The 27777-nt window shown below is 40.3% G+C and overlaps 1 long non-coding RNA gene across 1 annotated transcript in view; it reads right to left on the bottom strand.

Annotated features, from left to right (window-relative positions):
• Positions 1-2612: 2612 nt before the first annotated feature.
• The window catches only part of LOC121819370 (uncharacterized), a 32552-nt gene continuing 7387 nt past the window's right edge, over positions 2613-27777 (bottom strand). The window contains exons 2-3 of the long non-coding RNA XR_006059573.1: positions 19444-19497; positions 2613-3590 (exon numbers count right to left, since the gene is read on the bottom strand). This is a non-coding gene — a long non-coding RNA (uncharacterized LOC121819370). The remainder of the gene's footprint in view (positions 3591-19443; positions 19498-27777) is intronic.

Here is a 27777-nt window from a genome sequence, read left to right as displayed (position 1 = left end):
TAAGGGTGGTGTCATCTGCATATCTGAGGTTATTGATATTTCCCCCAGCAATCTTGATTCCAGCTTGTGCTTCTTCTATCCCAGTGCTTCTGTGCAATGTTAACTGTAATATTTAGGTGGCAGTTTTATAGGACTGCACTGTAAACTGCTTTCAATCTTGCTGTATATTTGAAAATATTTATACTAGAATTATAGGGTAAGAAGTGGGCTGACCTTCAATAAGACACACACACAAAATAAGGACAATCTTCATAGAACATTTTAGCAAACCTACCCTATTCGTGGTTGATAGATTGAGTGCACATAAGAAATATGTAAGATTATAGAAGATTTGAGTTATAATAACCACCTTGACCTAATGAACAAATCAAACCATAGATTTGTTTCATTCCTTTTCAGCCACCTCAACACATTTCAAGGCTTTGACTCAGACACAATTTTTTTTCTCATGAAAATACAATTATGTAGAAATCAAAAACAGACACAAATAAGAAGTCCATACGTTCAAAAATTTTAAGAACTGTTTTAAACACTCAGAGCCAGAAAAGAAACACAATTTGAAAGTATTTATTTTGAATGACAGTTAACACTAATACATACCCAATGAGTTTTAAAAGAAAACCCAGCCATAAATACTTGCATTATAAGTGAAGAAAAAGTGCAAGGACAGTAATCATTAACTTTATACTGCAAACTAGTATTGTTACTCAGTGCAGTAAGACAATAAAATAAAATAAACACTATCAAGATAGGAGACAACAAAAATAAAATAGCATACAGATAATACATTTGCTTATGAAAAAATCCATGAGGATAGCAAGAACGCTAGATATACAATTAACCTACAAATGCTATCATGGCCACATAGTGTCAACATAGTAGAAAATATTTTTAAAAAATAAAAATCTTCCATAATTAAATATACATATATTATGTGATATAGAAATTCTGAGCTTAGGTATGTATCCAAGCAGAAATACAAACATATATACTCCAAACAGTAATTCAAAAAATGATCATCCCAGTATTATTATTCTTATTATTTGCTCATGCTTCATGAGCTATGTGACTTGTGCTTTTGTTGTGTTGTCTCTGAAATATCTAAAAAAACAACTCAGTATCATTAGAAACTGAATAGGGCCCATTTGGGCTTTTGTGGTTACCTTGTCAAGGTTAGGGTTAGTGGCAGAAAAGTCGGTACTGCGTGACACTAACAGGGGAGCAGGAAAAATATCCATGTGGTTATGGATCAGTTCTGATTCTTGACCATGGTGTTAAACGTAGTCACGCGACAGAATGGCAGATGACACACACGCATTGCACCAATGTTAGTTCCTGCTTTTGATATTTCACTATAGTAACATAAAATGCAACCATCAGAAGAACTGTGTGAAAGGTCCGTGCAACCTACTTACAACTTCCCGTGAATCTAATGATTTTAAAATAAAAAACTAGAAAAAAAAAATTTGTTCCTACATTAACCACTTTAAAATTAAGAGCTTCTGCTAAACAAATAAACAAACATAAACACTTCTCCAAAGAAGACATACAGATGGCTAACACATGAAAAGATGCTCAACATCACTCATTATCAGAGAAATGCAAATCAAAACCACAATGAGGTACCATTTCACGCCAGTTAGAATGGCTGCTATCGAAAAGTCTACAAGCAATAAATGCTGGAGAGGGTGTGGAGAAAAGGGAACCCTCTTACACTGTTGGTAAGAATGCAAACTAGTACAGCCACTATGGAGAACAATGTGGAGATTCCTTAAAAAATGGAAATAGAACTGCCTTATGACCCAGCATTCCCACTGCTGGGCATACACACTGAGGAAACCAGAATTGAAAGAGACACGTGTACCCCAATGTTCATTGCAGCACTGTTTATAATAGCCAGGCCATGGAAGCAACCTAGATGTCCATCAGCAGACAAATGGATAAGAAAGCTGTGGTACATATACACAATGGAATATTACTCAGCCATTAAAAAGAATACATTTGAATCAGTTCTAATGAGGCGGATGAAATTGGAGCTTATTATACAGAGTGAAGTAAGTCAGAAAGGAAAACACCAATACAGTATACTAATGCATATATATGGAATTTAGAAAGATGGTAAGGATGACCCTATATGCAAGACAGCAAAAGAGACACAGATGTATAGAACAGTCTTTTGGACTCTGTGGGAGAAGGCAAGGGTGGGATGATTTGAGAAAATGTCATTGAAACATGTATATTATCATCAGTTCAGTTCAGTTCAGTTCAGTCACTCAGTCGTGTCCAACTCTTTGCGACCCCATGAATCGCAGCACGTCAGGCCTCCCTGTATCATATGTGAAATGAATCACCCGTCCAGGTTCGATGCATGAGACAGGGTGCTCAGGGCTGGAGCACTGGGATGACCCAGAGGGATGGGAAGGGGAGGGAAGTGGGAGGGGGATTCAGGATGGGGAACACATGCACACCCATGGTGGATGCATGTCACTGTATGGCAAAACCACTACAAAAATGTAATTTGCTTCCAATTAAAATAAATAAATTTATTTACAAAAAAAGAAAAAGCAAAGAATGAAAAGTGAAACCAAGAATTTGGTACTGATATTGCCACATATACAGTCAACAAAGGGCAATGTAAAAACATATGAGGAACGCTTACAATTCAGTGGCAATCTGAAAATCAATCAAAGAGAAAATAAGCAAACTACTTAAAAAGCAATTTCTGGGAAGAGAGAGCATGAATGACAAATGAATACGCAAATATATACTCATCTTCACTTAAAACAAGTGTCAATCAAACCACTATTGACTCTTTCATAGCCTGTAATGTTGGGGAGAGGCACAGAGCAACAGGAGCTGACACCCACTGTCGGTGCTGTGTAACTGGTACAGTCAATTCCAAAAACAGTTTGATGAGCTTGAGTAAAGTCAAAGACTTGTATATCACACAGTCCAGCACATTCCTTCCAAATCACACTCCTTAGTGAATCTCTGGCAGGTGTGCACCACAAACTAAGACAACATTGTTAAGAAACAAACAAGTGGGAAAAAAAAGTCTAAGAACAGGAGAATCAGGATGAAGAATGTTGTATTTCTTTCCATTTTTAAAATTTAATTAAAAAAATATTTTTACAGTATTGTGTTGATTTTTGCCATACAGCAACACAAATTAGCCATAATTATACCTACATCTCCTCCCTCCCCAGCCTACCCTGCTCCCCTCATCCCATCCCTCCCGGTCATCAGGGAGTGTAGGACTAAAATTCAAGAACCATGGTTACATTTGCCACTATGGCAAAACACATTTCTCATGAGAAAGATATCGGATTAAAAAATACTGAACAGTACATGTATGTAAAATTTCAAACAGGCTACAGTAAGTGAAATTTAGACGACTGAGATAAAACCATAAATAAAACAGTGAGCTACCCAGCATCCAGAATGGTGGTTCTCTCATTGGCGTTGGAGGGAAGGTAGAAGATGAAAGTAAGAGGTCCGAGGGAGCCGTTCCTGCCCTTAAGGCTGGTGATGAAGACCTGGGTGTTTGGACTGTTGTGTACTTCACAGCATTTAGATTTCCTTTGAGCCTACTGGATAATTTAAAAAAAAAGAGAGAGAGAGAGAATTTAAGTGAAATAAAGTTAACTTAAATGGTCATTTAGCCATCTGCCCACTGGAGGGGGTGGACACTTCATCCCATATGCATCCCAAGCTCAGACCATATCGCTGGCTTCCCACCTCTTTCTCCTTCTGTTTCCCCTCTTTAGCTTCCTTTTACCTTATTATGCAAAGTAGTGAGCAACGTTCCACAATTTCCAATGGCAAACACCTCAAAGCTCATCTGTAGATATTCAAATTCCCTGCAGTATAAACCTAGGCTCCCCAGGTGTTGCTAATGGTAAAGTATCCACCTGCCAATGCAGGAGACATAAGAGACCCGAGTTTGATCCTGGATCTGGAAGATGCCCTGGAGAAGGGTGTGACAACCCACTCCAGTGTCCTTTGCTTAGAGAATCCCATTGACAGAGGAGCCTGACGGTATACAGTCCATAGGGTTGCACAGAGTCAGACATGACTTCGCATGCATGCAGCATAAACCTAGCAATGTTCAAAACATTTAACACTGCTGTAGAACAGACTCTGATCAATTAGAATGGACTTGGAGATCAGTCAGAATGTTAAATAATGATTATAAAGCAACTATGATAGCCTCTCCGACTGAACTAGCTACATCTCGGCCCTAGTTCAAAGCAAATCTACTCAACAATGCAGACCATAGACATCCATGTACACTCTTTGTGGATGTCCTGTAAACACTTGTAATTTGGCTGAGTTATGATCCTAAATGGTTCGCCCAGTTGAGGCTAAGTGGAAGCAAATCACTTAGCTTGCAAGGAGTTCAGCCTGCCAGCAGACCAGAGGGTCCTTGTGTTTTCACCTACTGCAGTGGAGTAAACCCTAATCTTACCCTAACCCACTTCCACCCCAACACCATCAATCTGAGACAATACCCCTGACACCATAAAATCATATTATTTACTATTCATGGCACTAGAGACCCATTTTGTCATTTCAACCCACCTCCATATAGAAACCATCCCAGGACAGTCTTTCTTCTCTTTATTCCTACTACCAATTGTAATTACTAGAATAAATGTGAATTACTAATAAACATTGCAGTCTCATTGTTCAAGATGAGGATAAAACTTTTAGTCTCCATAGCACTTAAGGTATTTAAGGATGATCTGTGTTTGACGTCCTCCTTTTATCTTTTTCTTGACAGGAAAACAGTTAAGACAGAAGGGACATTTTATAGAGCTGCTAAAGTGGCAGTTGTGTATACATAGCTCATCTTCACTTTGGAAGGAAAATAATTTACAGTTCATGTCAGTATGTCTATAAAATGGTGCTTGTCAGATAATATTTAGTAGAAAAACCAGGACATTCATATAGAAAAAAGTGTATAAAATAATAAGAAAATTGAGGTTTCAAACTGTAAAACCCTAGCTTACATTCATTTTGTGATTTAGAAGTTCAGGCAATTGAAGTCTCTAAGTTGTTTGTAAACTGTTGTGGCAATTTGCATTATTATATAATTCATGCCATGTAGAATATTTGAGCTTATAGAAAAGTAGAAAAAATAATAAATAATGTTACAATGAGAATATGTGAGACTACAGAAAATGTAAAATGTTTATAATTAGTTACATATTTTTCTTGACTTCATCTATTGATTTTGTTCTGAAAGAAAAGTCTCATCACAAACATCTGCTAATTGCTCACTTACTTGTTCTAATATATAATTATTTTATATTAAAAATATAACAATTGCCATGTTCACGGATGGGAAGACTGTCAACTCCACAATAACCATCATCAAGGCACTGGTTCTTCCTAACTTGATCTATAGATTCAATGCGGTTTCAATAAAAATCCTAGCAAGTTATTTTGGGGATCTTGAAAAAATGATTCTAACGTTTCTATGGAGAGTCAAAAGACACCGAAATTGAACACAACATTGAAGGAGAAAGTCAAAATTGGAGAACTGATCCTACCTGATTTTAAGACTTAATATAAAGCTGCAGTCATCAGGACACTGTGGTTTTGGCCAAAGAGAAGATGAATAGACATGAACAGATCAGTGGAACAGAATAAAGAATCCAGAAACAGACCTATAGAAATACAGTCAACTGGTTTCTGATAAATGAACATAGGCCACACAGTGGAGCAAAGACTGTTTCTTCAATAAATGAAACAAGCTACATCCACATGCAAAAGAAACAAATTTAGACACAGACCTTATACCCTTCACAAAAAGTCACTCAAAATTGATCATAGACCGAAATATAAAACAAACAAAACATAAACTAAAAAATAGCACAGGAGAAAACTCACATGACCTAGAGTACAATAATGACTGTTAGATATGAAGATAATAATAACTGACAAACTGGACTTCATTAAACTTTCAGACTTTTGTTCTATGAAAGACAATATCAAGAGAATGAGAAGATAAAACACAGATTGAGAGAAAATACTTGCAATAGACAAATCTGATAAAAGACTATTATCCAAATATACAAACAATGCATGAAACTCAGTGGCTCAGATGGTAAAGAGTTTGCCTGCAATGCGGGAGACCTGGGTTCAATCCCTGGGTTGGGAAGATCCCCTGGAGGAAGAAATGGCAACCCACTCCAGTACTGTTGCCTGGAAAATTCCATGGACTGAGGAGCCTGGGAGGCTACAGTCCATGGGGTCGCAAAGAGTCGGCCATGACTGAGCGACTTCACTTTCAACGATAAGAAAGCAATTCAATCAAAAAATGGGCCAAGACTTCACAGGCATTCCACCAGAGATATGTAGGTGGAAAACATGCATATCAAAAGATGATCCCTATCATGTCACCAGGGAAATGCAAATGAAAACTGCAGCGAGGTACCACTGTACATATGTTAGACTCACCGTAGTCTGGGACACTGAGAACACCAAATGCTGGCAGGAATGTGGAGCAGCAGGAACTCTCATTCATCACTGCTGGGAGAGCAAAATGGTTCGGCCACTCTGTATGAGTTTGGTGGCTTCTCACAGAACTAAGCATTATCTTACTATGATACAACAGTCATATTACTTGGTATTTGTCCAAAGGAGTAAAAAACTTATGTCCACACAAAAACCCGCACATGGATTTTTATAACAGCGTCATTCATAATTGCCAAAACTTGGAAGCAACCAGCCTGTCCTTCAAGTAGGTTAGTAGGTAGATAAACTGCAGTCCATTTAGACAATGGAATATTACTCCGTGATAAAGGAGTAATCAAGCCACGGAAAGCCAGGAAGGAGTCCTAAATGCCCATTACTAAGTGACAGTAGTCAATTTGAAAGGCTACACTCTATGTGATTCCAACTGTATGACATTCTGGAAAAGGTAAAATCATGGGAATTGTAAAATGATCAGTGATTGCCTAGGGCTGGAGGAAGGGAAGGGTGAACCGGTGGAGCACAGAGGAGTCTGGGAGCAGGGAACATACTCTACAATACCATAATGATGTATTCATGCGATTTTTCACTTGTTCAAACCCCTAGAATACACAGCATCAACAGCTAACAGTACTGTAAACTATAGATTCTGGGTAATAATGATGTGTCTGTGTAAGTTTATCCATTTCCACAAATGCACCCTCCCTCAGTAGTGAATGACCTTGGGGCAGGCTATGTTTGTGTGCTGGGGGAGAGTGTATACTAGAAACCTCTCTGTCCCCCTCAGTTTTGCTATGAAGCTAAAACTGTTCTAAAAACATATTAATAATATTATTTTTTAAACATACATAACTGTTTCACTTATTAACATTTCAACTTTTTGTTCTCTCCTTTGTTGATCTGCAATTATTCTTTGTTAATCCATTAAGGCCTTATTTATACTAAAAGTCTTCCCTGTGGTTCAGTGGTAAAGAATCTGCCTGCAATGCAGCAGCCACAGGAGACATGAGTTCAATCTCTAGGTCAGGAAGATCCCTTGGAGGATGAAATGGCAACCTATTCCAGTATTCTTTCCTAGAGAATCCCATGGACAGAGGATCCTGGTGGGTTACAGTCCATGGGGTCTCGAGTAGTTAGATATGATCAAAATGACTGAGAATGCACACTAAAATTCATTCTAAAGGGCTTCTATTTAATTGATCATCTGGGATTTCTTAATTGCTATCCATGTATATGTTTTGTTGGGCTTGTGTGCGTATGTGCGTGTGTGTGTGTGTGTGTGTGTGTGTGTGTGTAAAAATGAGATCTTAAGCAACCTAGATGTGCATCAACAGATGAACAGATAAAGAGGTTGTGGTACATACATACAATGGAATATTACTCAGCCATATAAAGGAATGAATTTGAGTCAGTTCTAGTGAGGTGGATGAACCTAGAACCTGTTATACAGAGTGAAGTAAGTCAGAAAGAGAAAAACAAATATCATATACTAACACATATATATAGAATATAGAAAAATGGTACTGATGGACCTATCTATAGGACAGAAAGAGAGATGCAGACATAGAAAACAGACTTGTGGACACAGCAGGGAAAGGAGAGGGTAGGACAAACTGAGAGAGTGGCATTGAAACATACATTACCACATGTAAAATAGCTAGTGGGAAGTTGCTGTATAACACAGGAAGCTCAACCCACTGCTCTATGACAACCTAGAGGGTTGGGATGGTGTGGGGGGTGGGGTGGGGGGAGGTTCAAAAGGTTAGGGATGTATGTATAGTTATGGCTGATTCACACTGTTGTATGGCAGAAACCAATATAATATTATAAAGCAATTGTCCTCCAATTATAAAAAATAAAATAACATAACTTTCAATGACCAAAAAAAAATGAGATCCTTATTTCTTTGGGGGGTCTTTCCTATCATTAGATCTATCATTAGATGCAACAGACAAGCTGCACAATATATGTTTTAATAAAGAATGAGACAGGTCATCTCCTATTGTCTTCATTTTCAAAATACACTTTGCTAACCATGGAGATGGTGTGGGGTGGAATTCAGGCAGAGTTTCTGGATTTAAATGAAAGATTAAACACAGGTATTGAAACATGCTCCTTCCAGATACACTTTAAAAATAAAGGTTCATTTGAAAAAACACATAAACCTACAGAAAAAGTGAGACCAAGTAAGGAGATAAGAACAGAAGATACTGAAGGCTTCAAATCAGATGGATAGGGTGGGAGCTGACCTCAGAAACCTGAGCAAAGAAAGTCCAGAGCAGGAGGCAGCTGGAAGCTGAATGATTGACGGAGCAACATCCTGAGTGTGCGTATAGTGACTGATGACTCCAGTCTCTGTGATCAGAGTTGCTATGGGGATGAGGCTGCATACAGAGGGAGGCAGGCCATCTCTCCGTCTTTCACATGGACCCTCCTCCCAACAGTTACAGTCAGTCACTCCTGGCAGACCTCCAATCCCACCAGAGAACCCCTCAATATCAAACCAGAGTGGGGCCCCCTCTGACCCAAAAGACAAACAGATTTCAGCAGCTCCCTCATCCCAAGGCCAGCTAGGGTCATGGCCCCACAACAGCAGGGAACTTCACTGCAAAGAACTCTTCATGGCATGGAGCAGCGATATGAGGGGCTTGCCTAAGCCACAGACCGACAGGCTTCCTTGAGGACTTCTTATGCTGTGGAGCAGTCAGCTTTGCCCAGCCCTTCTTCAGCTGTGTCCCCACTTTACTCATCACTCCAGCAGATGACAGGAGGATCTAGGTCAGCCCAGGGTGCATGTACATGCCCAGTCCCTTCAGTCCTGTCCAACTCTTTGTGACCCCATGGACTGCAGCCCGCCAGGATCCTGTGTCCATGGGATTCTCCAGGCAAGAATACTGGAGTGAGTTGCCATGCTCTCCTCCAGAACTTTGACCCAGGAACCAAACCTGGGTGTCCTGCAGTGAAGGTGGATTCTCTACTGCTGAGTTACTGGGAAAGTCCCTAGAGATCTGCTTTAATGGGATTTTTCTGAGACCAAATACATTCTTACTTCAAAGTATATATTTCAGTATTTCTCAGGAAAAACTAGGATGAGTACATTTCTTGGAGTGCTTTTAGCAATTTCCAATCACATGTCCACTTCATTAGCTTTTTTATAAAAATGAAGCAAAAATGAAGTTAACCTGTATTTTTGGAAAATTTGTCAAAAATGTATTAGATAGGAATACCCTAAGATGGCAGAGGAATAGGACGGGGAGACCACTTTCTCCCCCACAAATTCATCAAAAGAATATTTAAACGCTGAGGAAATTCCACAAAACAACTTCTGAATGCCGGCAGAGGACATCAGGCACCCAGAAAAGCAGCCCATTGTCTTCAAAAGGAGGTAGGAAAAAATATAAAAGACAAAAAGAGACAAAGAGGTAAGGATGGAGCTCCGTCCCGGGAACGGAGTCTTAAAAAGAGAGAAGTTTCCAAACACCAGGAAACACTCTCACTGCCGAGTCTGTGGCGAGCCTTGAAAGCACAGAGGGCAATATAACAGGGAGTAAAAATTAATAATTAAAACCCACAGATTATGAGCCCAACATTAACTCCCCCAGTGGAGAAGCAGCACAGATGCCTGCACCAGCCACTAGCAAGCGGGGGCTGGGCAGGGAGGCGCGGGCTGCATTGCTTAGAGTAAGGATCTAGCCTCAATGCCCCGAGGGCAATCTGAGGGAACTAACTTGGGCTAGCAAACCATACTGTGGGATAGCTACCACGCGAAAAGCCAGCCCTAACCTAAGACACCTCCAGGCCCATGCACAGAACAAAGGACTGAACAGAGATAGCCGGCTGCAGACCATCCCCCTCCAGTGACAGGCAGCCAGAGCCAGAAGGGGGCAATCGCAGCCCCAGACATTACCTACAAAACTGTAAGCAGGCTTCTTTGCTAACTAAGACTTCTTGGGGTTCTGGATGGTCAACATCCACCTGAGAAAGTGCACCAGTTGTACACCTAGAAAACCAAGCGGCAGGGACAGGGGAGGCAATAAATCACAGTGACTGTGTTCACCTAACACCTCATCACCTGAGCTGCTTGGACCTGGGAAGAGCACAAAACGCAGGCCCAACTGAGTCTGCGCCTCTGAGGACTACCCGAACGCCTGAACTTGAGCGGCTTAGACCTGGGAGGTGCATGCAGCCCAGGGCCGGCCTCGGACGGTTCCCATCGGAGCAACCTAGAGCCTGAGCAGTGTGGGCAGGGAGGGCACACACGCGCGGTGAGTGGGGGCAGGCCCAGTGCAGCTGAGGCACTGCGAGCACACACCAGTGTTACTTGTTTGCAGTGTCCCTCCCTCCCCACAGCGCGACTGAACAAGTGAGCCTAAGAAAAGTGTCCACCACTGCCCCCTTTGTGTCAGGGTGGAAATCAGACACTGAAGAGACCAGCAAACAGAAGAAGCTAAAACAGAGGGAGCCGCCTTGGAAGTGACAAGTGCAATAGATTAAAACCCTGTAGTTACAGATTTTTGGATCGCAGCCATTCTGACTGGTGTGAAGTGGTACCTCACTGTGGTTTTGATTTGCATTTCTCTGATAATGAGTGATATTGAGCATCTTTTCATGTGTTTGTTAGCCATCCGTATGTCTTCTTTGGAGAAATGTCTATTTAGTTCTTTGGCCCATTTTTTGATTGGGTCGTTTATTTCTCTGGAATTGAGCTGCATAAGTTGCTTGTATATTTTTGAGATTAGTTGTTTGTCAGTTGCTTCATTTGCTGTTATTTTCTCCCATTCAGAAGGCTGTCTTTTCACCTTGCTTATATTTTCCTTTGTTGTGCAGAAGCTTTTAATTTTAATTAGATCCCATTGGTGGGAATGCAAACTAGTACAGCCACTATGGAGAACAGTGTGGAGATTCCTTAAAAAATTGCAAATAGAACTACCTTATGACCCAGCAATCCCACTGCTGGGCATACACACCGAGGAAACCAGAATTGAAAGAGACACATGTACCCCAATGTTCATCGCAGCACTGTTTATAATAGCCAGGACATGGAAACAACCTAGATGTCCATCAGCAGATGAATGGATAAGAAAGCTGTGGTACATATACACAATGGAGTATTACTCAGCCATTAAAAAGAATTCATTTGAATCAGTTCTGATGAGATGGATGAAACTGGAGCTGATTATACAGAGTGAAGTAAGCCAGAAAGAAAAACACCAATACAGTATACTAACACATATATATGGAATTTAGAAAGATGGCAATGACGACCCTATATGCAAGACAGGAAAAAAGACACAGCTGTGTATAACGGACTTTTGGACTCAGAGGGAGAGGGAGAGGGTGGGATGATTTGGGAGAATGGCATTCTAACATGTATACTATCATGTAAGAATAGAATCGCCAGTCTATGTCTGACGCAGGATACAGCATGCTTGGGGCTGGTGCATGGGGATGACCCAGAAAGATGTTATGGGGAGGGGAGGTGGGAGGGGGGTTCATGTTTGGGAACACATGTAAGAATTAAAGATTTTAAAATTAAAAAAATAAAAAAATAAAAAACAAAAAAACAAAAAACCCTGTAATTAATACCAACTACATAGGAAGGGGCCTATAGATCTTGAGAAATATAAGACGGACCAAGGAACTATCCAAAAATGAACTGGCCCCACAATACTCACAACAACACCAGAAAAAGTCCTAGATATATTTTTACTATTTTTATGATCATTCTTTTTTAAAAAATTTTAAGTCCTCTATTACTCCTTTAATTTTCACTTTTATCACCTACTATTACTTTACAAAATAAAAAAGATCCTATTTTTAAAAGCAAACTTCATATATATGTATATTTTATAATTTTTGTGACTTTTTTCTCTTTCTTTTTTTTCTTCTTTTCTTTAATATTGTATTTTTGAAATTCCAAACTCTACTCTAGATTTTTAATCTTTGCTCTTTGGTACTTGTTATCAATTTTGTACCTTTAAGGACCCAATCTTCAGTACCCATTTTTACTTGAGAGCAAGGTTACTGGCTTGACTGCTCTCTCCCCCTTTGGACTCTCTTTTTTCTCCACTAGGTCATCTGTGTCTACTCCCTACACCCTCTCTTCTCTACCCAATTGTGTGAATTTCTGTGTTCCAGATGGTGGAGAACACTTAGGGAACTGATTACTGGCTGGATGGTCTTTCTCCTTCTGATTCCCCCCTTTTATCCTCCTGGCCACCTCTGTCTCCTTCCTCCCTCTTCTCTTCTCTGTATAACTCCGTGAACATCTCTGAGCAGTCCAGTTGTGGAGTGCGCATAAGGAAGTGATTACTGCCTAGCTTGCTCTCTCCTCTTTTGATTCCACCTCATCTCATTTGGGTCACCTCTAATTCCCTCCTCCCTCTTCTCTTCTCCATGTAACTCTGTGAATCTCTCTGGGTGTCCCTCAATGTGGAGAAAATTTTCATCTTTAACCTAGATGTTTTATCAATGGTGCTGTAAGAAGGAGAAGCCTTGAGACTACTGTAAAACTAAGACTGAAACCAGAAGCAGGAGGCTTAAGTCCAAATCCTGAGAAAACCAGAGAACTCCTGACTCCAGGGGACATTAACTGATAGGAGCTCATCAAATGCCTCCATACCTACACTGAAACCAAGCACCACCCAAGGGCCAACAAGTTCCAGGGAAAGACATACCAAACAAATTCTCCAGCAACACAGGAACACAGCACTGAGCTCCAATATACAGGCTTCCCAAAGATACTCCAAAACCATTGACATCTCATAACTCATTACTGGACACTTCATTGCACTCCAGAGAGAAGAAACCCAGCTCCACCCACCAGAACTCCAACACAAGCTTCCCTAACCAAGAAACCTTGACAAGCCACCTGTACAACCCTACCCACAGCGAGGAAACTCCACAATTAAGAGAACTCCACAAACTGCCAAAATATAGAAAGGACACCCAAAACTCAGCAATATAACCAAGATGAAGAGACAGAGGAATACTCAGCAGGTAAAGGAACAGGATAAATACCCACCAAACCAAACAAAAGGGGAAGAGATAGGGAATCTACCTGAGAAAGAATGCCAAATAATGATAGTGAAAATGATCCAAAATCTTGAAATCAAAGTGGAATCACAGATAAATAGCCTGGAGACAAGGATGGAGAAGATGCAAGAAAGGTTTAACAAGGACCTAGAAGAAATAAAAAAGAGTCAATATATAATGAATAATGCAATAAATGAGATCAAAAACACTCTGGAGGCAACAAACAGTAGAATAACAGAGGCAGAAGATAGGATTAGAGAATTAGAAGATAGAATGGTAGAAATAAATGAATCAGAGAGGAAAAAAGAAAAATGAATTAAAAGAAATGAGGACAATCTCAGAGACCTCCAGGACAGTGTTAAAAGCCCCAACATTGAATCATAGGAGTCCCAGAAGAAGAAGACAAAAAGAAAGACCATGAGAAAATACTTGAGGATATAATAGTTGAAAACTTCCCTAAAATGGGGAAGGAAATAATCACCCAAGTCCAAGAAACCCAGATAGTCCCAAACAGGATAAACCCAAGGTGAACCACCCCAACACATATTAATCAAATTAACAAAGATCAAATACAAAGAACAAATATTAAAAGCAGCAAGGGAAAAATAACAAATAACACACAAGGGGATTCCCATAAAGAAAACAGCTGATCTTTCAATAGAAACTCTTCAAGCCAGGAGCGAATGGCAAGACATACTTAAAGTGATGAAAGAAAATAACCTACAGCCCAGATTACTGTACCCAGCAAGGATCTCATTCAAATACGAAGGAGAAATCAAAAGCATTACAGATAAGCAAAAGCTGACAGAATTCAGCACCACCAAACCAGCTCTCCAACAAATGCCAAAGGATATTCTCTAGACAGGAAACACAAAAAGGGTGTATAAACTCAAACCCAAAACAATAAAGTAGATGGCAACAGGATCATACTTATCAATAATTACCTTAAATGTAAATGGGTTGAATGCTCCAACAAAAAGAAAAGACGGGCTGAATGGATACAAAAACAAGACCCCTATATATGTTGTCTACAAGAGACCCACCTCAAAACTGGGGACACATACAGACTAAAAGTGAAGGGCTGGAAAAAGATTTTCCATGCAAATAGAAACCAAAAGAAAGCAGGAGTAACAATACTCATATCCAATAAAATAGACTTTAAAACAAAGGCTGTGCAAAGAGACAAAGAAGGCCACTACATAATGATCACAGGATCAATCCAACAAGAAGATATAACAATTATAAATATATATGCACCCAAGATAGGAGCACCGCAATATGTAAGACAAATGCTAACAAGTATGAAAGGGGAAATTAACAATAACACAATAACATTGGGAGATTTTAATACCCCATTCACACCTATGGACAGATCAACTAAACAGAAAATTAACAAGGAAACACACTTTAAATGATACAATAGACCAGTTAGACCTAATTGATATCTATAGGACATTTCACCCCAAAACAATGAACTTCACCTTTTTCTCAAGTGCACACAGAACCTTCTCCAGGATAGATCACATCCTGGGCCATAAATCTAGCCTTGGTAAATTCAAAAAAATTGAAATCATTCCAAGCATTTTTTCTGACCACAATGCAGTAAGATTAGATCTCAATTACAGGGAAAAAAAAAAAGTATTAAAAATTCCAACATATGGAGGCTGAACAACACACTGCTGAATAACCAACAAATCACAGAAGAAATCAAAAAAGAAATCAAAATATGCATAGAAACTAATGAAAATGAAAACACAACAACCCAAAACCTATGGGACACTGTAAAAGCAGTGCTAAGGGGAAAGTTCATAGCAATACAAGCATACCTCAAGAAACAAGAAAAAGTCAAATAAATAACCTAACTCTACACCTAAAGCAACTAGAAAAGGAAGAAATGGAGAACCCCAGAGTTAGTAGAAGGAAAGAAATCTTAAAAATTAGGGCAGAAATAAATGCAAAAGAAACCAAAGAGACCATAGCAAAAATCAGCAAAGCCAAAAGCTGGTTCTTTGAAAGGATAAATAAAATTGACAAACTATTAGCCAGACTCATCAAGAAACAAAAGGAGAAAAATCAAATCAGTAAAATTAGCAATGAAAATGGAGAGATCAAAACAGACAACACAGAAATACAAAGGATCATAAGAGACTACTATCAGCAATTATATGCCAATAAAATGGACAACGTAGGAGAAATGGACAAATTCTTAGAAAACTACAACTTTCCAAAACTGAACCAGGAAGAAACAGAATATCTTAACAGACCCATCACAAGCACGGAAATTGAAACTGTAATCAGAAATCTTCCAGCAAACAAAAGCCCAGGTCCAAATGGCTTCACAGCTGAATTCTACCAAAAATTTAGAGAAGAGCTAACACCTATCCTCCTCAAACTCTTCCAGAAATTGCAGAGGAAGGTAAACTTCCAAACTCATTCTATGAGGCCACCATCACCCTAATACCAAAACCTGACAAAGATGCCACAAAAAAATAGAAAACTACAGGCCAATATCACTGATGAACATAGATGTAAAAATCCTTAACAAAATTCTAGCAATCAGAATCCAACAACACATTAAAAAGATCATACACTATGACCAAGTGGGTTTTATCCCAGGGATGCAAGGATTCTTCAATATCCACAAATCAATCAATGTAATTCACCACATTAACAAATTGAAAAATAAAAGCCAGATGATTATCTCTATAGATGTAGAGAAAGCCTTTGACAAAATTCAACATCCATTTGTGATAAAAACTCTCCAGAAAGCAGGAATAGAAGGAACATACCTCAACATAATAAAAGCTATATATGACAAACCCACAGCAAACATTATCCTCAATGGTGAAAAATTGAAAGCATTTCCCCTAAAGTCAGGAACAAGACAAGGGTGACCACTTTCACCACTACTATTCAACATAGTTTTGGAAGTTTTGGACACAGCAATCAGAGCAGAAAAAGAAATAAAAGGAATCCAAATTGGAAAAGAAGAAGTAAAACTCTCACTGTTTGCAGATGACATGATCCTCTACATAGAAAACCCTAAAGACTCCACCAGAAAATTGTTAGAGCTAATCAATGATTATAGTAAAGTTTCAGGATATAAAATCAACACACAGAAATCCCTTGCATTCCTATACACTAATAATGAGAAAATAGGAGAAATTAAGGAAACAATTCCATTCACCATTGCAACGAAAAGAATAAAATGCTTAGGAATATATCTACCTAAAGAAACTAAAGACCTATATATAGAAAACCATAAAACACTGGTGAAAGAAATCAAAGAGGACACTAATAGATGGAGAAATATACCATGTTCATGGATCAGAAGAATCAATATAGTGAAAATCAGTATACTATCCAAAGCAATCTATAGATTCATTGCAATCCCTATCAAGTTACCAACAGTATTTTTCACAGAGCTAGAACAAATAATTTCACAATTTGTATGGAAATACAAAAAACCACGAATAGCCAAAGCAATCTTGAGAAAGAAGAATGGAACTGGAGGAATCAGCCTGCCTGACTTCAGGCTCTACTACAAAGCCACAGTCATCAAGACAGTATGGTACTGGCACAAAGACAGACATATAGATCAATGGAACAAAATAGAAAGCCCAGAGATAAATCCACACACCTATGGACACCTTATCTTTGACAAAGGAGGCAAGAATATACAATGGATTAAAGACACTCTCTTTAACAAGTGGTGCTGAGAAAACTGGTCAACCACTTGTAAAAGAATGAAACTAGAACACTTTCTAACACCATACACAAAAATAAGCTCAAACTGGATTAAAGATCTCAACATAAGGCCAGAAACTATAAAACTCCTGGAGGAGAACATAGGCAAAACACTCTCTGACATACATCACAGCAGGATCCTCTATGACCCACCTCCCAGAATATTGGAAATAAAAGCAAAAATAAACAAATGGGATCTAGTTAAACTTAAAAGCCTCTGCACAACAAAGGAAACTATAAGCAAGGTGAAAAGACAGCCTTCTGAATGGGAGAAAATAATAGTAAATGAAGCAACGGACAAACAACTAATCTCAAAAATATACAAGCAACTCCTGCAGCTCAATTCCAGAAAAAGAAATGACCCAATCAAAAAATGGGCCAAAGAACTAAAGACATTTCTCCAAAGAAGATATACAGATGGCTAACAAACACATGACAAGATGCTCAACATCACTCATTATCAGAGAAATGCAAATCAAAACCACAATGAGGTACCATTTCATGCCAGTCAGAATGGCTGTGATCCAAAAGTCTACAAGCAATAAATGCTGGAGAGGGTGTGGAGAAAAGGGAATCCTCTTACACTGTTGGTGGGAATGCAAACTAGTACAGCCACTATGGAGAACAGTGTGGAGATTCCTTTAAAAACTGGAAATAGAACTTCCATATGACCCAGCATTCCCACTGCTGGGCATACACACTGAGGAAACCAGAATTGAGAGAGACACGTGTACCACAATGTTCACTGTAGCACTGTTTATAATAGCCAGGACATGGAAGCAACCTAAATGTCCATTTATAAATGAGTGGATAATGAAAATATGGTACATATATACAATGGACTACTACTCAGCCATAACAAAGAATGAAATAATGCCATTTGCAGCAAGATGGATGGACTTAGAGACCTTATACTAAGTGAAGCAAGTCAGACAGAGAAAGACAAATGTCATATGCATATATGTAGAATCTAAAATATAGCACAAATGTACTTCAAAATAGAAACAAACTCACAGACATAGAGAAGAGGCTTGTGGTTGCCAAGTGGGAGCAGTAGAGGCAGAAAGCTGGAATGGGAGATGGGAATAGCAGATGCGAACTAGTATTTGTAGGATGGATAAGCAACATCCTACTGTACAGCACAGAGGACTATATTTGATTTCCTATGATAAAACATGATGGAAAAGAACAATAAAAGCAATATATTCGTGTGTATGTGGGGGGCGTTCCTAGTAGCTCAAGCAATAAAGAAGCTGCCTGCAATACGGTATATATGTGCACAACTCAGTCACTTTGCTGTACAGTATACATTAATACAACATTGTAAATCAACTATACTTGAACAAAATACATTTTTCTAAAACTCCCTTTCTGTGAGTCTCTGACCTTGCACACAGCTTTGCTCTGTTGTTTGTTCGCTTCACTTGGGAGTGGACGTACAAGCCCTGTGTGTGTTCAGAGGCCATGCATTTCCCTCACGTGGTCGCTGGGACACCCAGAATTCCCTTCCCTGTTTTAATGAACCCAGGGAAAGAGCTACATCTTTGAGCATGTTCTTCAAATGTATAAAATATGTTTTATTTAGAATAATGATAACCCTGTATGCGAGACAGCAAAAGAGACGCAGATGTGAAGAACAGACTTTTTGACTCTGTGGGAGAGGGAGAGGGCAGGATGATCTGGCAGAATGGCATTGAAACATGTATAATATCATATAAGAAACAAATCACCAGTCTAGGTTTGATGCAGGATACAGGATGCTTGGGGCTGGTGCACTGGGATGACCCAGAGGAATGGTATGGGGAGGGAGGTGGGAGGGGGTTCAGGAGTGGGAACTTATGTACACCCGTGGCGGATTCATGTTGATGTATGACAAAACCAATGCAGTATTGTAAAGTTAAAAAAAAAAAAAAAGTAACCTTTGGAAATGTTTTTTAAAGGAGGATTGAGTGACAGCAAGAAGAGAAGCCATTCTGCCCTGAGATGCCTTCTGCTCTACATGGCCATGCAGCAGCCTGAAGCCTGAAAATGCCTTTGGGGAATCCGAATCCCACCTGGGAATACAGGTACATACTCACCACAGAAGGAGAGTTCAGTGACTTAGAGGGTCCTGCTAGGAACAGAGCCCCCTCCCACTCCCCACACCAGGCTTCCCAGGGATGACGGAAGGAAGGCCCTTACCTCATGATGGAAAGGCTCTTCTCTGGTTAATTCAGTGAACCCAACAGGAAGGACCTAGAGATGAAATGTCAACGGTTACCCCACAACAGCTCTGCTACAACTGAGATCAAAACTAACAGGCCTCACCCATGACAGAGCCTCTGATCAGCTTTTCAGCCCTTTTAACTGTCATAAAAAAAAAAAAAGCCATGCATGATCACATATCTGAAGAAAGCTCCTCTCACAGAAAAGAAAGACTTCCTGAAATAATAAGAATAAACAAACAAATAAAAAATAAAAACAACTTGGAGGCAATAGGGACCATGCTGGGAGAAGAAAAACTAAAACATAACAAACATTAACATGCTCAGAGAAAGAAATGTACTAGCCTATAAATGAAGTCAGTAATTATATATAATTAAGAGATATATATGGTACATATATGACATCTATCTTGTATATATAATATATATAATTAATTACATAATTATAGATAATTGTCTATAAATAAGAACTCTATGCACAGAAAATATACATACACATTTGACATACACATGGCATGTGTGCTGGGCAACCCCATGGATCATAATCCACCAGGCTCCTCTGTCCATGGGATTCTCCAGGCAAGAATACTGGAGTAGTTTTGAGTTGCATTGAAACATGTATAATATCATATAAGAAATGAATCACCAGTCTAGATTCGATGCAGGATACAGGATGCTTGGGGCTGGTGCACTGGGATGACCCAGAGGGATGGTATGGGGCGGGAGGTGGGAGGGGGGTTCAAGATTGGGAATACGTGCACACCCGTGGCAGATTCGTGTTGATGTATGGCAAAACCAATACAATATTGTAAAGTAATTAGCCTCCAATTAAAATAAATACATTTAAATTTAAAAAAAATAAATTTAAAAAAAAAGGTTGCCATGCCCTCCAGGGAATCCTTCCAACCCAGCAGTCGAACCTGCATCTCTTAGGTCTACTTGTATTGATAAGCTGGTTACCTCTAGTGCCACCTGGGAAGCGCCTGAACATGGTATACATTTCTGTTATATATACTACATTCAGCAAAGAGTAAAGAGACCCTAATAATGGATCACATGATAGGGTGACTATAAAACAGAAGAGAAGAATTTCCACATAAGGTCTAATAAAGACTGCAGAGTAGCAAGACCCTGAGCTCAGGGACACATCCACACTACAACTACATAAACAACCTCTGAGAATGCTCTGAAGCCCAGCAGAACAAGTGGTCTACAACTAGGGATATAAGGAAAAGGCCACATGGGGATGGGGAGGAGGGGCAGAGACACATCCAGTCAGAACCAGCACCTCAAGAGCACAGACTTACAGGTCAGGGGACTATCACCACCACGGAGGCCCCCACCCCCAAGGAACCAGGAGTTCGAGCCCCACATGGGGATCCTCCGCTGAGGCAACTCTGCCAGAAGAATGAACCACCCCTGCCCATTCCTCTGAGTTTAGAAACCAGCAAGGCTCCATCCCGGAGTACCTGAGGGCTGAGCAAGGCTGAGACTTGAAGGGCTCCCACACAGATTCCGTCCTTCTGAGTTCCAGAGCAGAGGCAGCAGCTTGAAAGGCGCCTGGGCCTCAGGAGCAGGAGATACTTTGACTAATTTTAAAGAGGGGGCCAGGGAGAGAGGGACCTCCTGAAAATTCCTTGAGGATGGAAGCATGGGATGGTCCCTTTTTTCCCTCACTCTCCTTCCACCTGCTGACCCATCTCTGGGGGATTCTATTTTGTCACTCTCCATCATACTAGCTCACCCTGTGTGCCCTGTCTGGTTGTTCCTCTGATGACCTGTCCTGCCCAACCCACACACCCCAGGGTGGCCCTACAAAGTGCTCCCACCTACGGGATCAGCCCTAACCACTAGGATGCCTGCAGCAGTCACAGGCAAACCACAACAGGAGCCCCTCCCCCCACCGGGATGACCCTGGGGAAACCAGTTCTGGTGATGAGTGGGCGCTGCACCACTGAATCCAACAGGACATCTTCCATATCAGGCCACCCCTTCAAGCCTAGGACATGTAGCTGATATATCTGATACAAGGGAACAAACACAGACAGACTGGCGAAATTAGGACAAATAACCCTGATTTTAAAAGTGGGCAGGGTGCCTGAATAGATAGTTTTTCAAAGAAGACATACAGATGGTCAACAGGCACATGAAAAGATGCTTAACATCACTGACCATCAGGGAAATGCAAATCAAAACCACAAGGAGATATCACTCAACACCTGTCAGAATTGCTATTATCGAAAACAACAAATTTTGGCCAGGATGTGGAGAAAAGGGAACCCTCATTCACTGCTGGAATTGCTGCAGCCACTATGGAAAACAGTTTGGAGGTACCTCAAAAAATTAAAAATAGAACCACAATATGACCCAGCAATTCTAATTCTGGGTAATTTTCTGAAAAAAAAAAAAGACACTAAATGAAAAAGATATACACACCTGTACATTGATTACAGCATTATTTTCAATAGTCATGACATGAAAGCAAATAGGTGCCCATGGACAGATGAATGGATAAAGAAATACATATTTTGTATGTATTTGAAATGAAATATTAGATTTTCATTTTTAAAAAGTCTTATTTGTAACAACATGGATAGGCCTAGAGGGTATTGTGCTTAAAATATGATAATCTGAATTGTCCTATATCTATGAAAGAAATTAAATTGACAGTTAATCATCCTCTAGCACAGAAAACTGCAGAAGATGGCTTCACTGTTCAATTTTTAAGAAACACTTAAGAAAGAAATGCTACCCAAACTACACAGACTTATCCAGAATACGAAAGAGAGAGAATGTGTTTTGTGATGCAAGCCTTACTCCGATACCCAAATTAGGCAACGATGGAACAAAGACAATCACAGAACAGTATCACTTAGGAGCATGAATGCACACATATTTAGTCAGTCCTCAAAAATGAAATCCTGCACTGCGTGAAGACTGTCACATATCCCAACCAAGTGTGTTTCATCTCGAGAACACAAGCTGGGTCAATGTTCCAAAGTCAATCAATGTTGTTCATCATGCATCTCCTGTTAAGTATTTTTACCACGGTACAACGAAATAAAATATCTTAAAAAAAAAAATAGTATGACCAGTCAAGAGTACTAGGCCATTGGGAAATTTAGGTCATTGGGAAATTTGAGGGGAGACCTACTGTCAGGGTTGCCAGCAGGTGAAAGCCCAGGTGGGATGGAAATCCTCTGTGAGCAACTCGCTGATGTGAGCAGAGTGACGGGGGTTCTTGTGAGCTGGCCCAGCCACCCTGCAGCTCCTGCTCTAATCTCCTCATGTGTGAAACAGGCACAGAACACAGGGCATTAGAATGTTCCCATCATCAGACTGGAGAAGAAGAAGAACAGGAATGCAAAGGACGAGAAGAGGGGCTCACTAAGCTCTGCATCACAGCTCCTTACACCTTGAGAAACAGATAAATGCCCCCAAATTATTGCTTTCCTGTTTTGTTTTGTTTTGTTTACTTTAAGCTGTGCATTTCATTGTTTTGTTTTGTTTTGTTTTGTTTTTCAATAAGCTCAAGTAATATAGTCATTGTAAGAAACTAGGAAGTGTAGGTAAGCAAACATGGGGGAAAGGTACTATAGAATTCCATTGTCTAGAAAGAACCACCACTAATGTGTCAGTTTGGGTGAATATGTGTGTGCGTGCATGATAATTCTCTGTCTTTACTAATCTCCTTTCTCTCTTCAAACACAAAGCTTTCCTTGTAATAAATAAAATAGCTTTATCATTTTAAATAACTATTGCTTTGAGGATCCCATAATTTCTTTTAAAATGGTTAGCTCAAGGCGAAAGAAGCTTTATCAGTAAAGATGGACTTTTAAGGATATAAAATGGCAAAAGATCTTGGGAGACCATGCAGGCAAGTACTTTGTATTTTAATAAATGAGTCAATTTACTAAAAATCATTTGCAGTGAGTATTCTGCACACATGGTGATCCTCTGTGAAACAAAGAAATAAAGATGAAACAGAAGGGGATTCTGACCTCAGAGTGTAAGAGCTCTTACTATGTAAGAGCTACAGAATCAATTTCTTCAGAGAAACATTTATTCAACAAGCTACATAACAGGTGAAATGTGAAAGTGTTAGTCACTGAGTCATGTCTGATTCTTGGGACCCCATGAACTGTAGCCTGCCAGGCTCCTCTGTCCATGGGATTCTCCAGGCAAAAATACTGGAGTGAGTTGCAGTTCCCTTCTCCAGGTAACCTTCCCCACCAAGGGACTGAACCTAGGTCTCTTTCATTGCAGGCAGATTCTTTACCATCTGAGCCAGAGGAAACATTTATGGAGGGTGAGATAGGTATAGAAAAGCATCATGATTGTACAGACACTTCAGCTATGCCCCACTGGGAGACTGAAGGGAGGTTTTTCTAGAAAAGATGGCATTTTATTGGGTGCTTCACAGTGATGATTGTCAGGCCCAAATTGACTGGGAAAGTTCCCAATGATGAGAGAACAGCCTGAGCAGAAGGCAGGGCGGGAGAGAGAGGCCAAAGCCTGGGGCTCTGAGGGCAACACCAGCTCTAGGCTGAGTGGGAAGGAGGGGCTTGGTGGTCACCAGATCAGAGCTGACAATGAATTCATCAGAAGCTCCACAAATAAAACTTGCAATTGCCCAGGAGGTTTACTGGACAGAATGGAAGAGGAGGAGTACCTTAGGGCCCTTGCAAATTACTTCCTCTTGTGGGAAAAGTCTTCCCAGGCAGTGTTAGTGGTAAAGAGCCCAGCTGCCAATGCATGAGACATAGGAGACATGGGTTCCATCCCTGGGTAAGAAAGATCCCCTGGAGGAGGGCATGGCAATCCACTGCAGTATTCTTGCCTGGAGAATCCCATGGACAGAGGAGCTTGATTGGCTCCAGTCCATAGGGTCGCAAAGAGTCGGATATGACTGAAGTGACTTAGCATGCATGCACAAATCACATAACCTCATTACCCACCAATTGAGTTTTGCAAATACTGAAGATCATCAAATTTGTCCTCCAATCAACAGATAAGAAGTGATAGAAATGCATTAGCTTCTAAAGACTATTTCAATCCCATCACTGCTACCCTGAAAGTGATTTAAGTGCAGGCAGTCACCTGAAATGAGCTTCTCAATGAAAGGAAGGTCCAAGTTGATGGAGGAGTCCCAGAGGAGATCTGAAGCTAAAGATGAAAAGAGGAAGAAAAAGAAGCAGTAGGAAGATCCAGTCCAGCTGACAGGCTTGGACCACTAACTGATGCTTCCTCTCAACTCTGCTGTCTGGAAAAGAGGCCCTCTTACAAGCCACAAAATACTAGCAGAACCTCTTTCCCATTATGTCAGCCACACTTCAAACAGCCGTCTGAGAGAGGCCCAGAGTCTCCAGGGTACATGGTATCCAAGGAAGAAGGGGCTGTACTGTGCTCTGCTTAGTCACTCAGTCGTGTCTGCAATCCCATGGACTGCTGCCCTCCAGACTCCTCAGTCCATGGGGATTCTCCAGGTAAGAATACTAGAGTGGGTTGCCATGCCCTCCTCCAGGGAATCTTCCCAACCCAGGGATTGAACTCAGGTCTCCCATATTGCAGATGGATTCTTTACCATCTGACCCACCAGGGAAGCCCAAGAATACTAGAGTGGGCAGCCTATCCCTTCTCCAGAGGAACTTTCCAATCTAGGAATCAACCGAGGTCTCCTGCATTACAGGTGGATTCTTTACCAGCTGAGCTACCCAGGAAGCCCCATTCAGGGAAGAAGGGGGACCCTGCTTAAATCATGATTTACATTACTCCAGACTGTTTCGAGTAAGCTGGACTTGGGAAAATCTGCAGCCAAACCCCGAGCACCTGAGCAGGGAGCACGCAGACGTGTACTGACCGTTCTAGGGCCTGGTCTTCTCACCGTCCATGGGGAATTTTTGTTCTGGGAAGGAAAAGGCATAGCTGAAATCTATGTGTCACCTACAGCCCCAAGAGCTCTGCTGTGAGCCTCTGAAAGAGCTGGGCATTCAGGGACAAGACATTTTTGAAGGCTGGGGGAGATTTGCAGCAGGAGAGGAAGATGGCCAAGCTCCAGACACTTGGCAGGTGGAGAAATATTTATTCAGTGAGTTTGAGACCAAGTATGGAAATGACTTTGCTCAGTTCCCCAAAGCAGGTGGATTTGTGAGACTTGGAAGCCTTCTTGAGAATTTATATTTGAAGAAAAAATTGGGGGAATATCAAACAGGACTCCCTGGTAATCAAGACTCCTGACATTTAAGCTCTATTTCCCACCCACAGGAGCACCTATTTTTGAAAGCAAGGGCCTCCTTTAGTTTCTGTGCTATGGTTCCCCAACGTCCATGATCTGTGGAGAGATTAGCTTTTTCAGGATGGGTTTTTTCAAAGCAAAGACATATCCAGGGCCACCTATCAACTAAAGATATTAATTTGAAGTATCATGTTATAATAGAAATGCTCTATGCACATACTAACCATTCAGAGGACCATACGGCTCCTGCAGTTACTATTTGTCACTGCAGGAACATATTTGTAGACAACATTCATCCTCTAATAAAGGGAATCAAAAGCTAGACTGTTGAGAAGGCCTAAGCCTACCTCTAAGAATTCCAACATCTTCCTCCTTGGGATCAGTTTTAAGGTTTCTTCAGTTATGGGGTGGCTGCCACTCTAGATGTCTCCAGCCCGCTTTGGCACTGGATGGACACAGCCAAGAACGAGGTCAGGGGGATGGGAAAGACAGCTAATGGCTGGACTCAAAGCCGCAAACAAGCAAGCAAGTAGCTGCTACAATGGAAACAGGTAGGTTTCTGCAAGGAGGGATCAGGGAGATTCTAACTGGGAGGTACAAGGTTGCCTGTATTATTTGGAGAAGCAAGGGATCTAGGGTAACAGAAAAGACAACTATCATATTATATAGCTTATATGAGGAATCTAAAAAAATGATACAGATGAATTTATTTATAAAACAGAAATATGTGGCTTTCTTGGTGGCACAGTGGTAAAGAATCTGCCTGCAATGCAGGAGACCTGGGTTCCATCCCTGGGTTGGGGAGATCCCCTGAAGAAAGGAATGGCTGTCCACTCCAGTAGTCTTCCCTGGAGAATCCCATGGTCAGGGGAGGCTGGTGGCTACAGTCCCTGGGGTCGCAAAGAGTCAGACTAACACTTCCACTTTCACAAAACAGAAACAAGGACTTCTCTTGCACTGCAATGGTTAAGACTCCGCACTTCCATAGCAGGGGCAAGAGTTTGATCCCCAGTAGGGGATCATGCTTGGGGATTCTGACAAAAAAAAATAATAATAAAAATAAATATTTAATACATTTTAAAATGTTAAAAATATTTAATAAAAGGCTAGCACTTAGAAAAATAGAAACAGACTTACAGACATAGAAAACAAACTTATGGTTACCAAAGAGGGGGCGGGGTAAATTAGGAGGTTGGTATCAACAGATACTCACTAGTGTGTATAAAATGAATGACCAACAAGGACCTACTGTATAGCACAGGGAACTATATTCAATATGTTGTAATAAACTATATGGAAAAACAATTTGAAAAGGAATATAAATAAATATATATGTATAAAACTGAATCACTTTGCCACACACCTGAAATGAACACATTATATCAACCGTACTTCAATAAAAAATAAGTACAAAAAATACGCAAAAACTAACCACCTCCAAATTTTAAAAAAATGAAAGAAAAAACAATTGCTAAGACACAAAAGGCAGAGTAATCTTAAGCCTTAAGAATTGCATCTGTGTGTATGTAGTCAGCATTTAAAAGTTACCTTGCAGGCTACGACAGGAAACTGTTTCTGTATATAGGCATATAACTTTGCTCACAGGCTGACTGCTGGAGTCTGAGACACAGTGATTCTAAAATTATATACACACACCCTTCTTCTGTCTATATAAAGAGGGAAAGGAATGGGTCAAGATGTGAAGAAGCTTTTCTCGAGTGGTCTAATCAGTGTTTATTGCTTTCCTAGGCATTGTTTTAATTCTCCAAATGTTCTTAAATGAGCAAGTTTAATTTTTTATTAAATGCTTTTCAAACAGCAATAAGAATACTGTGTCCTTGTCCTCAAGGAGGTTACAATATAACAAAAGAAACTTCAGTTCCACAAACATTTGCTTGGATTCTTTCCCCAGAACTCAGGACCATAAAGTGACTTCACTAAATGTCAAAATCTCTACCAGCAAAGCTCTGATCACAGAGAGGAGCAGAATGTTAAAATAGGCATTTATTTTTACCTTTTGACTTGGAAAACAGGGAAAGCTGTCATTATCATGTCTTCTTATAGAAACTCTTAACA

Source organism: Ovis aries, chromosome 4 (genome assembly GCF_016772045.2).
Source record: "Ovis aries strain OAR_USU_Benz2616 breed Rambouillet chromosome 4, ARS-UI_Ramb_v3.0, whole genome shotgun sequence".
NCBI lineage: Eukaryota > Metazoa > Chordata > Mammalia > Artiodactyla > Bovidae > Ovis > Ovis aries.
The sequence above is the reverse complement of the archived record's forward strand: the minus strand, read 5'-3'. Positions and strand labels throughout refer to the sequence as shown.